The sequence below is a fragment of the Notechis scutatus genome, chromosome 1 (assembly GCF_049901735.1).
Source record: "Notechis scutatus isolate UNSWTSFEM ecotype Mainland chromosome 1, rNotScu1.2, whole genome shotgun sequence".
Lineage (NCBI taxonomy): Eukaryota > Metazoa > Chordata > Lepidosauria > Squamata > Elapidae > Notechis > Notechis scutatus.
In genome coordinates, this window is record NC_142009.1 from 9,663,247 (window position 1) to 9,676,737 (window position 13,491).

Below are 13,491 nucleotides of genomic sequence, written 5' to 3' on the forward strand. Positions count from 1 at the left end.
TTACCTCAACAGGAACCACTGTTTTTGTTTTTATTATTTCATGCTATTTTATTGTCTCTGTTCAGAGCAAGTTCTCCTAGGGCTTCTGCCCTCCTTTGTTCTTTTGAAGATGGGAAATCCATTTGCATTATAAATTCAGCTTGTTCAAAAGTAATTCTGAGCAAATCATTAGGGAAGGATATACCTTACGCTTTGCTTTAAAATAAACCTACTTTATCATTTGTGGAGCCTTCAATCTTGTGCAGGCTCTTCCTTGTAGCAAGGATGTGCCTAAAGTTACAACATGAAGAGAAGGGATTCTTACTACAGCTTGTAAGAGAGCCAAATACAAATTAACTGCGCTAGCAAGGAGCCAGCGGTTGAACTAAGAGCCATCAGTTGGCTTGATGAGTTGGCTTGGTCTAATAAAGAGAAGAACTAGGGGTGATGTGATAGTGGTCTTCCAGTATTTGAGGGATTACCATAGAGAAGAGGGAGGTCAACCTATTCTCCAAAGCACCTGAAGGCAGGACAAGAAGCAACAAATGGAAGCTTATCAAACAGAAACCCAACATAAAATTGAGGAGGAATTTCCTGACAGTGAGAACAATTGATCAGTGGTACAGCTTGTCTCCAAAAGTTGTAGGTGCTCCATCACTGGAAGTTTTAAAGAAGAGATTGGACAGCTATTTGTCCTGAATGATATAGGGTCTTCTGATTCAGCAGGGGGTTGGACTAGAAGACCTCCAAGGTCCCTTCCAACCATCTCAATCCTATGTTCTCTGGTTTCCGTAGCTGCTTTGAGTTCATAAGCTTAAGGGTATCAATTTAAAACCAAGTGACTGCATTAGTCATTTAAAGTTTGGATCGCTACAGTTTTGGCACTCTGAGCTGGCTTGTTTTCTTGCAGACATTTCATTACCAAACTAGGTAATATCATCTGTGCTAGAAGGGCGTGGGGTTTGCTCTTATTCTATATACCAGTGGCTTGTCCTGTCAGTGTTGGTGAAAGGGCTCTTGGTGAGTCCTTGATTAAGTTGTTTACCCTTTAATTGTTTGTCTGAGTTGGTAGTTCCTTGATTGGGCTGTGGTTTACTGCTGGATTGTTCATCTAGTCTTAATCTTGGTATTAATCTCTCTGCTCATCTTGATGTGGATTGCCGACAAGGAGGTGTTTGAGTCATTTTGTTTCCTTTTTAGCTTTTTGATTGTCTCTTTTGAATGGTATGTAGATGTTGTTTATCTCTATGTGCCTGCTGATGGCTGATTTGTCTGAGTGCCAGGCTTCCAGGAACTGTCTAGTATTTTGAGGACTTAGCCATGAAGTAAACCTGGGTGAGGGCATCTTGAAGACTTCAGGGTTGCCACAGAAGAAGAGACAGGGAAGGGGAAAATAGCTAGATGGGGTTTTGTAGCCAACACAAGAAAGTTTTCTTGTGGGAACCAAGGACACTCCGACAGGTGGCTGGCTAGGGGAGGAGTGAAGTAAACAAGCAACCAGCGAGCACCTTGATTGCACAGCTTGACCATTGACTTGGGAGAAAGGGGAAACTTTTACTTTTTAATTAGGTGAAAACAGCAGGAACTTTCAGAGTCGGCTTTCACCAGTTGTGCCAATATGATGTATCCCATAAATTGTTCTTTGAGGAATTTACCTGCCTCAAGAGTTCTGCTTTCTATGGGTGCATTACTTGGAACCTTAGCACATGAACCACAACCTGTGGGGTTCTTGATGCTCTCTGACCTTGATTGTTTTCTCACAGTCATTTCATTACCAAACTGAAGCACTGATAATGTTATCTAGTTTGGCAATGAAACATCTGCAAGAAAACAATCAAGGTCAGAGAGTCTGACAATTCAACCCTGAGCTATAAATATTCTCTTTTACAGTGATACTCAGCGCATTTTGATGGGGGGAAAAATGTACTTGTCATTTGTTTGGTACTCAATATGGAAGCTAGAACTTCTGGAGGAAAGCTGTTCCACTGACCAATTGTTCTAACTGTCAGGAAATTTCTCCAACTTAAAACTAAGGAGAAATTTCCTGACAGTTAGAACAATTGATCAGTAGAACAACTTGCCTCCAGAAGTTGTAAATGCTCCAACACTGGAAGTTTTTAAGAAGAGATTAGATAACCATTTGTCTGAAGTGGTGTACGGTTCCCTGCCTGAGCAGGGGGTTGGACTAGAAGACCTCCAGGGTCCCTTTCCAGCTCTGTTATTCTAACATTCTGTCGGTGTCAGTTGCCTCATGACTCACTATCCTTTCCAGCCAAAGGGTGACACGTTAGTCATACAGTAGCTCTTGCCCTGTGCACATCCACCTGCAGATACAGATTAACAGAGTTGGAAGGGATCTTGTAGGTCATCAAGTCCAACCCCCACCCCAAGCAGATCCTACACCATTTCTGGCAGATGGCAGTCCAGTGTCTTCTTGAAAGCTTCCAGTGATGAAGTTTCTGTGGTCATTTTGTGTATTTTTGCACGTGTTTTCCTCATCAGTACAGGTAAAGTGTTTATTTTATTTCATCTACAGCAAGTATTTATTAATGCTTAGGTTTATTTCTCATAAAGTAATGATATATAACCCTGTCTTTTTACCTGGTGCCTTAAAATGCGCGTTTTCTTTGGTTCAGGAATGCATTGAATTTATTTACATTATTCCTTATGGGAAAAAATTGTTTAGTACTCGTTGTTTTGGTACTCATTGTACCTTCTGGACCAATTAAGAACAAGTACCAAGGTACCATTGTATAAGGACATGTTCCCCTGCGCTTTTTCAACCAAGAATCAGACCAATAGGTTTCTCAGCCTTGGCAATTTGAAGCCGTGTGGACTTCAACTCCCAGAATTCCCCACCCATGCTGGCTGGGGAATTCTGGGAGTTGAAGTCCACCCATCTCTAAAAGGAGAAAACCTGGGTTACCCAGCCCCTTTTCTGCTCTCCGTCCCCATGAACGCAAGCCACAGACTTGCACACTTTTTTCTTCGACCTCCACAATTCTCAGAGACTAACAAAACTGAGGCAGCTTGACGCAGCCAAGGGCTGTAAGTCAGTTTAAATGAGTCTTATCGCTCCCGCGCCTAAAACCCTTGAAATATGCTACAACGAAGAAACTTAATGAGTATCAAGGAAAGTCCTGAGAGAGCCATAATATTCTCCATGTGCACAAATCACTGTTTAGGAGATCCTTGGGCACAAAAAGTCTCTTTCACCTCCATCATTACACCACATTAGATGGGCAAAGTACGCGGCGTATATATGCACACACATACGGACGCAGGCGGTTCTATTTCATCCTTTCCTGGGGATGGGATCCACCTTGACTGTAAATATAAGAGGCAGGAGAAGGGTTTACGGGCTCCCCGATCTCTTAAATAACTTGCTTAAATTTTTGTTTTTATTAACGGAGCCCATCAGAGAACACGCGAGGCTGGTTGCTCTCTGGGAAGGCATCTCTTGGCATTGAGGGGAAAAGACTAGAGTCTGTTTCATGGACCTTAAATCCCCAAAGGATTCATTTACAGAATACAGAATAACAGAGTTGGGAGGGACCTTGGAGGTCTTCCAGTCCAACCCCCTGCTGAAGCAGGAGGTCCTAAACCTGTCATGTCGAACCTGTGGCACGCATGACAGAGGTGGCAAGCAGTGCCTTCTCTGTGGGCACCGGCACCATTGGCAGCTGCTCTTCTGCGTTTCTAGCGTACTGGCCAGCCGGTTTTCGTGGGCGCCAGAGGGCCTGAAAATGGCCCGAAAATTGGGCTGAAAACAGGCCGGTTTTGGGGGGTGATCCATATTAGCAGGCTTGAAACCCTGCATTCCCATTGGTCCGTTTTAACCGCTACCTGATTGGTCAGCCTGGGCGGTTATGATTGGCTCGCTAAGAGTCTGCCGCGATTGGTTAAAACCAAGCGCGGGAGACTCAAAGCGATGTCATTGGCCGCCAAGCCTCGATATAGCTCTATAAAAGAGCCGCCACGACTGCTACCCTTTTCGAGTCTGATCTATCCTATTAATAAAGAGCTGTTGTTACTGAACCCGAGTCTCTCGTCTCTGAAGTCCGACCTTCCGAACTTAACAGGGGCCATTTTCCAGGCTGTTTTCAGTCCATTTTTTGAGGTGGAAAAAAAAACTGAAAACAGCCTGGAAAACAGTCAAAACCAGGCCAGTTTTCAGGCCATTTTCAGGCCAAAAATGACCCTCAAAACAGCTCACAAATGGCCTGAAAATGGCCCCCAAAACATCCAATAACAAGGAATGTGAGCACCAGCCAACGGGTCTTCGGTTTTCCAGCACGCATAGGCACGCGCCTTCCGGTTTGGGCACTCGGTGCCGAAAAGGTTTGCCATCGCTGACCTAAACCATTCTAGATAAAGGGCTGTCCAGTGTCTTCTTAAAAACTTCCAGTGTTGAAGCACCCACAACTTCTGGAGGCAACTCGTTCCACTGATTAATTGCTCTCACTGTCAGGAAATTTCTCCTTAGTTCTAAGTTTCTTTTCTCCTTAATTAATGTTTATCCATTGCTTCTTGTTTTGCCTTCAGATGCTTTGGAAAAATAGGTTGACTCCCTCTTCCCTATGGTAGCCCCTCAAGTATTGGAAGACTGCTATCATATCACCCCTAGTTTTTCTCTTTATTAGACCAAGTCAATCCACCAAGTAAACCTTTCTTAAATGGCTGGTTGGTTTAACCTCTGGCTCCTTGCTAGCACAGTTAACTTGTATTTTGGCTCTCTTACAAGCTGTAGTAAGGATCCCTTCTATTCATGTTGCAACTTTAGGTACATCATTGCTACAAGGAAGTGCCTGCACAAGACTGAAGGCTCCACAAATTATACTGGTCTAAACTTAGAACAATTAATTAGTGGAACAACTTCTCTCCAGAAGTTGTGGGTATCCTCTAGTCTAGTGCAATCCAATCCCTTGCTCAAGCAAAAGAAACTATACCTGTGATGACCCTGGGTGTGGCACAAAGGCAACACAGTCAAATAAGCAATAAGAGTCCCTTTATTATCTCCAACTTTGCCCCCAATGTCCAGGTTACCTTCAGATGGAGAAAAACTCTCCCAGGAACATCCTTTGACTGTAGAAAATTCAATCCAAAACAAGGTACACACAAACTGTAACTTAAAATCCAAACAAACCAAACTGAAGTAATTAGTTTGGCAGGGTAGGAGCAGGAATTTCAGACTTCAAAGCACGGCAAAACTCGCACAGTTGGGAAGACGCCAGGAACACAGATAAGCCATGATGATACAAGACAAATTCACGTTTGCTCCCAACAGCTTCCTGCATGCAGCTTGCCTTTTTTAAACATGTGTTCCCAGCTGCAGCTAATGAAGGGAATCAGGGCCCTTTCCTCCCCCGTAAGCCATGCAACCCACATTGCTCTCTTCTCCATTCCTCCCTGCGTGCCCTAGGATGAAGAGGGGGTGGGCCTGAGTCTTCCTCTGAATTCCCTCTCCCTTGCTCTACCTCTTCCCTGCTCTGCCCAGCCGGACTTTGCCCTTCCCCAGTTTCTTCCACCGCCAATGGAGCCACACTCCCACTCCCTGTCAGCTGTCCAGCTTCCTCCTCCAAGTCAGATTCCAACAGGGGCATGACAATACCATTTCAGACAAGTGGTAGTCCAATCTCCTCTTTAAAACCACCAGTGATGGAGCACCCATAACTTCTGAAGACAAGACATTCCATTGATTGTTCTAACTGTCTGGATTGGATCTCTCCTTGATTAGTTTCTTTCCATTACTTCTTCTCCTGCTTTCAGGTGCTTTGGAGAATCGGTTGACCCCCTCTTCTTTGGGGCAGTCCCTCAAGTACTGGAAGGGTGGTTTCATATCACCCCTAGGCTTTCTCTTCATCAGATCAAGTCAACTCACCAAGCAAACTTGCTTAAGGGTCTGGTTGGTTCAACCCTGGGTCCCCTCTTCTGTGTGACAGCCCCCCAAATATTGGAACATCATATTACAGATTAACAGAGTTGGAAAGGGTCATCTAGTCCAATCCCCCACCCAAGCAGGAGACCCAATACCATTTCTGACAGATGGCAGACCACTCTCTTCTTGAAAGCCTCCAGTGATGAAGCTCCTACAACTTCCGAGGGTAACTTCTGTTCCATTGTTTGATTGTTCTCACTGTCAGAAATATTTCTCCTTATTTCCAGGTTAAATCTCTCCTTGTTCAGTTTCCATCCATTATTCCTTGTCTGGATTTCGGGTGTCTTGGAAAATAGCTTGACCCCTCCTCTCTGTGGCAGCCCCTCAAATATTGGAAGACTGCTAAAAAAAATGGGGAAGGGGGAAGAACAATTCTGCTTGGATTTGGTGGGCTGAGACTTCAAGGGAGAAAACCAGCTGCAGAGGACACCTTTTGGCAAGGTGCGTAGGGGGGGGGAGAGAATATCCAGGGTTCAATGCAAGGCAAGCATAAGAGCTGAGTGAAAAGTTATTTGCTGGCTGGCTGGATGGATGAATGGCCCATATAAATTATGAAAGTGAACTTGGGCTCAGAGTCAAATGAAGGAAGTTGTTTTCCATCACCCCACTGAACTTCCTAAAATGCACAGCTTGGCAGGACGGCACATTTCATAAGAAAAGTTTGGCTGTCAATCACCCGTCTTTCTGAACTTTCTGAGAGTCCATAGATAGGGTCCATTGGCAATTTGATCAACAAAGAGGAAGCTACAGGGAGCCCTCGACTTACAACCACATTTCTGTTGTTCAGCGAGACATTTGTTAAGTGAGTTTTGCTCAGGGGTGGGATTCAAATTTCTTAACAACCAGTCCTGTGGGCATGGCCTAATTTGTGGGTGTGGCTTGGTGGTCATGTGACTGGCTGGGCATGGCTTGCTGGCTGGGTGTGGCTTGGTGGTCACATGACTGGCTGGGCGTGGCTTGTATGTAAATATTGTAAATATTTATGTAAATACTGAATTTTTTTATTTTAAAAAAGAGCAACTTTTACCCCAAATGAGGCAAAACAGGCAGGCAGATTGAGTTGCTCGCAGAATCACAGATTCACCGACAGATCTACCTTTCTGCAATCTGCTACCTGAGTCTGCACTGAAAAAATAGAAGCTTCAGTCCTAAGGAAGGTTCAGCTCTGCGTTCAGGCCACTTCTCCCACCCACCTCCCAACCCCCTGAATGAACTGGGCAAAGGCAAAGCAGTACAACAGCCATTTAGATTAGCTAGAAAGCAAGAAATCTGACGGGAGGAGATGGGAGGGGCCAGCCAGTGGCGCAATTCGCTGGTTCTCCGAACTGCACGAGAATTGTAACAACCAGTTCTATAGAACCGGTCCGAACCAGTAGAATCCCACCCCAGGTTTTGCCCCGTGCTGCGGCCTTTCTTGCCACCATTGTGAAGGGAATCACTGCAGGCATTAAATTAGTCACACGGTCATTAAGTGAATCCGACTTCATTCATTGACATTGCTTGTCAGAAGAACGCAAAAGTGGATTCACACGACTCCGGGACTCTGCAACTGCCATAAATATGAATCCTTTTCCCAAATTCATTTAACCACTGTGACAAGAAAGGTTGCAAAACGGGGCAACACTCACTTAACAGTTGTCATGCTTAGCCACAGAAATGGTTGGGCTCAGTTGTGGTCATAAGTTGAGGATAACCTGTACAGTCATTAAATCAAGAGCTACCTTTACATTTTTTTGTTAGTATTCTGAGGTCTGGTACCTTTGATCCAGAATCTAAACCAGCATTTCGCAAACTCGTCAACTTTAAGAAACACCATTCTTGATTGTCCAATTCCCTCTTTTTCTCTTTGTTATCTCTCCATACCCAGAAATCCAGATGATTAAAAATACTGGAATCAGATCAGATTCACCCCTTAGAACCCAGAACCCTTAGAATAACGAGAGTTGGAAGGAACCTTGGAGGTCTTCTAGTCCAACCCCATGTTCTATACCATTTCAGCACCTATACCATTTCAGACAAATGGTTTTCCAGTCTCTTTTCGAAAGCCTCCAGTGATGGAGTGCCCACAACTTCTGAAGGCAAGCTATTCCATTGATTGATCGCTCTCACTGTTAGGAAATTTCTCCTTAGTTCTAGGTTGCTTCTCTCCTTGATTAATTTCCACCCGTTGTCCTACCTTCGGGTGCTTTGGAAAATAGTTTGACCCCCTTGTCTTTGTAGGAGCCCCCCAAACATTGGATTGTCGGGATTCCAAGTAACATATCCACAACAAACAAAACTCCAAGGTAGGTAGATTCCTCAAAGAATAGCTTTATTGCAGGGCTCTCCAACGTCGACAATTTTAAGACTTGTGGACTTCAACTCCCAGAGTTCTCTGGGAGTTGAAGTCCACAAGTCTTAAAGTTGCCGAGGGTGGAGACCCCTGCTTTATTGGATATGTCATATTGGCACAGATCTGGTAAAAACCGACTCTGAAGGTTCCCATGTTTTTCACCTAATTAAAAGCAAAAGTTTTTTTCCCCCTCCCCTCACAGTTGTTAATCAGCCACATGGTCTAATCCAGTGGTGGGATTCAAAAAAGTTTACTACTGGTTCCGTGGGCGTGGCTTGGTGGGCATGGTGTGGCTTGGTGGGTGTGGCAGGGGAAGGATGCTATAAAATCTCCATTCCCTCCCCACTCCTGGGGGAAGGATACTGCAAAATCCCATTCTCTCCCCACCCCACTGACCTGCTTTCCAGCTCCGTTCTCCTGTGCAGGGCAACCAAAGAAGATCCAGCTGATCAGCTGGGATTCAGGAGGCAGAGAATAGATGGGGGCAGGGCCAGTCAGAGGTGGCATTCCAAACCACTCAAAATTTCCGCTACCGGTTCTCCAAACTACTCAAAATTTCCACCACCAGTTCTCCAGAACTGGTGAGAACCTGCGGAAGACCCACCTCTAGTTCAATCACAGCGCAGTTGCCTGGTGACGTCACTCCGCCTTCCTCTGACCAGCTGTGAGAATGTCCTTGGTTCCCAAGAGAAAGTATTTAATTTTGGCTTCAAAACCCCAGCTATCTCTAATCCCCCACCTCCCTATCCCTCAGCTCCAGTTGTGGCAAAACTGAAGCTCCAACGTGACTTTGGTCAGGTCAGCTTCAGGGTTGGCAGGAACGTTGCTATCATGAGCCTCGGTGGCGCAGTGGTTAGAATGCAGTACTGCAGGCTACTTCTGCTGATTGCTGGCTGCCTGCAATTTGGCAATTCGAATCCCACCAGGCTCAAGGTCGACTCAACCTTCCATCCTTCCAAGATGGGTAAAATGAGGTCCCAGATTGTTGGGGGCAATAGAGGCTGACACTGTAAAACCGCTTAGAGAGGGACGTAAAGCATTGTGAAGCGGTATATAAGTCTAAGTGCTAGTCCTTCTTTTCATTAGACTAGACCAGAGGTGGGTATTCATCAGGTTCTGACCAGTACTGGAGAACCAGTAGTGGAAATTTGGAGTAGTTCAGAGAAGCAGCAAACACCACCTCTGACTGGCCCCGCCAACCCCGTCTCTTCTCTGCCTCCCAAGTCCCAGCTGATTGGCTGGGTCTTCTTTGGTTGCCCTGCACAGGAGAAGGGAGCTGGAAAGCAGGTTAGTGGGGTGGGGAGGGAATGGGATTTTGCAGCAACCTTCCCCCTGCCATGCCCACCAAGCCACGTGCACAGAACCGGTAGTAAAAAAGTTTGATTCTCACCATTGGACTAAACATACCCAATTCCTATAACCCCAATGGGATGAAGGCAGGGAGGGAGGGAGATTTTTTTCAACATTTTTTCACCCTTCAATGTGAAGGGGGCTCTGCTCTCCCCATTGTGAGCCTCCGCTGTTATTAACTGCATTTTCCTTCTCTTCTGTGACCAATTAAACAAATGGCGGTGAAGCCACACTTTATTAGAGATTGCCTGTAGCAGATTCTCGCTGCCATAAATTTCCTCTTCAGACTCACTCGGGGAAAGAAGGATGGGTGGAGGTGGAGAAATTAGCCGGTTAAACTAGCGGATGGCAGAAGGGGCACAGCCTGGCCGTGCCCCTGGGGTGGCTGTCGGGGTTTTTCCAAAGCAACTGCCGCCTTTCGTCATCAAGGCAGTGAGTTATGATGCCTAGAGTAGCGCGTGCCAATTGGAATAATAAAGAGCCACCAGTGGGACTGTCCTCTGTTGAAACAAGGAGACTGTCTTTCATTTGCAGAATAACAGAAGGGACCTTAGAGATCCTTTAGTCCAACCCCCTACTCAAGCAGGAGACCCTATAATATCATTTCAGACAAATGGCTGTCCAACCTCTTCTTAAAAAGTGATGGATGTCTATGGAAATTCTCAGTCCTCCAGGTCACCATCTTGTCCCAAAGGTGTTTTTTCAAGAGGCAACTGGACTTTCTGGTTTTGCTTCTCATCCAAGAAGCTTCTTTGGCTCTGACTGGATGGTGGGGAACAGAAGGATTTATATTCCTTGCAGACAGCTGGTCATTTGCATCCTTTTTAGAGAGCCTTGAGGCCACTTGGAGGTTTATCTTGGAAGGAATTTTGTATTGCAGCCTTAATTCAGAGAGAGAGAGAGAGTGTGTGTGTGTTACTAGACCTCATGGTTGAAAGCAACTTGGTGGCCCTGCAATGCTTCATGTTGGTGTTGGCCCCTGAGTTGGAAACTTTAGGAAATCAAAAAGCAAAGGTAGACTGATGACCACAACTGAGCCTAAAATTTCTGTTGCTCATTGAAACATTGGTTCAGTGAATTTTGCCCCGTTTTATGACCTTTCTTGCCAGAGTTGTTAAGTGAATCGCTTCAGTTGTTAAGTTAGTAACATGGTTCATAAGTGAATCTGGTTTTCCCATTGACTTTGTTTCTCAGAAGGTTGCAAAAAGGGGATCAAAGGACCCCGGGACACTGAAATAATCATAAATAAGAATCAGTCATCGTAACTTCGAATGGTCACTAAGCAAACTGTTGTAAGTCGAAGACTGCCTGTACTTAAACAGCCCTTCCTCACTCTACCTCTCTCACAGAGTCTTCGAGGCTTCTGGAGCTCTGCTTTGAAGAAGAACAAAAGATCGGAAAGGCAGAGAAGGGACTTTACACATTCATTTATTAGCCTTACTATTGTTTTATTACCGCCTTGTTGTCTTACTACAGGTAATTAATTTTCTAAAGGCAACAAACCACCCTTTGGGATGAGTAACTGATGGATGAGACCGATGGAATCATACGATGGATGAAACATGAAATATGTTTGAGATAGCAGCCACCTTTTCATTTAAGTCCTGTTTTGATTTATACTGTATAAACATTATTCTCAGGATTGGAAGGGAGGGAGATAGAGACTCGGGCTTGAAGGCAAATGAATCTCTAACTAGCAGTTTAATAAATTTAATGGCCTCTTGGAAAGATTGAGAGAACTTACAAGAAGTCCTCAATTTCAATAATTGGAACTGGCAACTCTGTCTCTGAACAACATGGATGTGCAGTAACACACAATATCGAGGTGGATGGAACATACAACATCACACACTGACTTAGGATGACAGCAGTCCCAATTGTTGTCATTAAGCGAATCCCATAAGGTTGTTAAGCACAGTGTCACTGTCAGCGTTCCAACCAACAAACTCCAAACCAATAAACTCCGAGATAAACATTTCCTCAAAGTTCCATTTTATGAAGAGTATTGGCACATCTGGGAAAACCTGAATCTGAGAGTTCTGGGTTTTCCCTTCCCAAAAGAAATTCAAAGATCCATCCCTTGTGTCCATCCGTCCATCACATGGCCCAATCAATCTTTGTCCCAACTGGAGACATCCCTCCAGTCCATCCTCTCCAGGTGCAGGGCAACATGTCCTTGACTCTGAAAAAGAATGTTGTTGTGTCTAAACTTCTACCTCACTATGAAATCCCTCCCTCCCAAAATTCCCAGGCACTGAATGTGGCAGCCTTGAAGCTTCCAAGTGGAAAAAAAATGGCTTACAAGGCTGGCAGTCACATGATCACCATTGGTGACGTCCTTCTGGCTTTCCCATTGACGTTGCTGGTTGGAAACTGGCAAAGAACTTCACCAATGGTTATCCCTTGATGGAAGGAGGTTGTGACATCATAACTGTGGGCCAGTTGCTAAATGCTTGCATCACAATCACTGTGGAGATGCAACAATGATGAGAGCCAGTCGTACGTCTCCTCATTTGGCACCATCGTTCCATCCAATGGTCTCTGAATGAATTTGAATGAACGATTAAATACTGTAAATTTGGTCACCACACTATAAAAAAAGATGTTGAGACTCTAGAAAAAGTGCAGGGAAGATCAACCAGGAAGATTAGGGGACTGGAGGCTAAAACATACGATGAATGGTTGCAGGAACTGGGCATGGCAAGTCTAGGGAAGAGAAGGACCAGGGGAGACAGGATAGCAGTCTTCTAATATTTGAGGGGCTGCCACAGAGAGGAAGGGGTCAAGCTATTCTCCAAGGCACCCAAAGGCCAGACAAGAAATAATGGATGGAAACTGAACAAGGAGAGATTTAACCTGGAAATAAGGAGAAACTTTCTGACAGGGAGAACAATCAACCAATGGAACAGAAGTTGCCCTCGGAAGTTATGGGAGCTTCATCACTGGAGGCTTTCAAGAAGAGACTGGACTGCCACCTGTCAGAAATGGTATAGGGTCTCCTGCTTGGGAGGGGGGGTTGGACTAGATGACCTACAAGGCCCCAGATTAACTGTTAATCTAATCTAATCTGAACGGTGGTAAGTGAGGATGATCTGTAGAAGCATTATTTCTCCTGCCAAGCCATGTTCAATTTGTTGCACACATCTACTGATTAAAGACACAATATTGGCTGTGAGAGAGATCTCATTTGTAACAGACCTCCAACAAGTGGGTTCCTTTGATAATGTTGAACTACAGCTCCCATCATCACCCTCACATTGGCTGGGGTGGTGGCAGATGTGATGGGCTAGGTCTAGACCAGGGGTGGGGAATTAAGGCCCCTTTATGACCTATGGACTTCAACTCCCAGAATTCTCATGACCAGGGGAATGCTACAAAGGTTGTAATTGTGAAAAACAGTTAACAAATCACTTTTTTCAGTGCCGTTGTAACTTCGAAAGATCACTAAATGAACTATTTTAAGTCGAGGACTTACCTGTGCATATGCCAAAGAGCATCACCTCATGAAATCATAAGGTTTGAAGCGGCCTTGGAGACCTTTAGTTCAACCCCCACAAGTATTTATTTTTGGTTAACTTGTCGATCAGAAAAGGTCGGCAGTTCAGCGGTTCGAATCCCTAGCGCCACATAACGGAGTGAGCTCCCATTACTTGTCCCAGCTTCTGCCAACCTAGCAGTTCGAAAGCATGTGGAAAAAAAATGCAAGTAGAAAAATAGGGAGCACTTTGGTGGGAAGGGAACAGTGTTCTGAGTGCCTTCAGCATTTAGTCATGCAGTTACCCCCCATTTAAATCATGAGTCTTGAGCCAAGCTTCCAAAACTTCAAAAAGATTTATTGGGAGTTAACATGCCGGCACTGCCTGGGTGTAGCCGACTCTAAGACAGATAATTC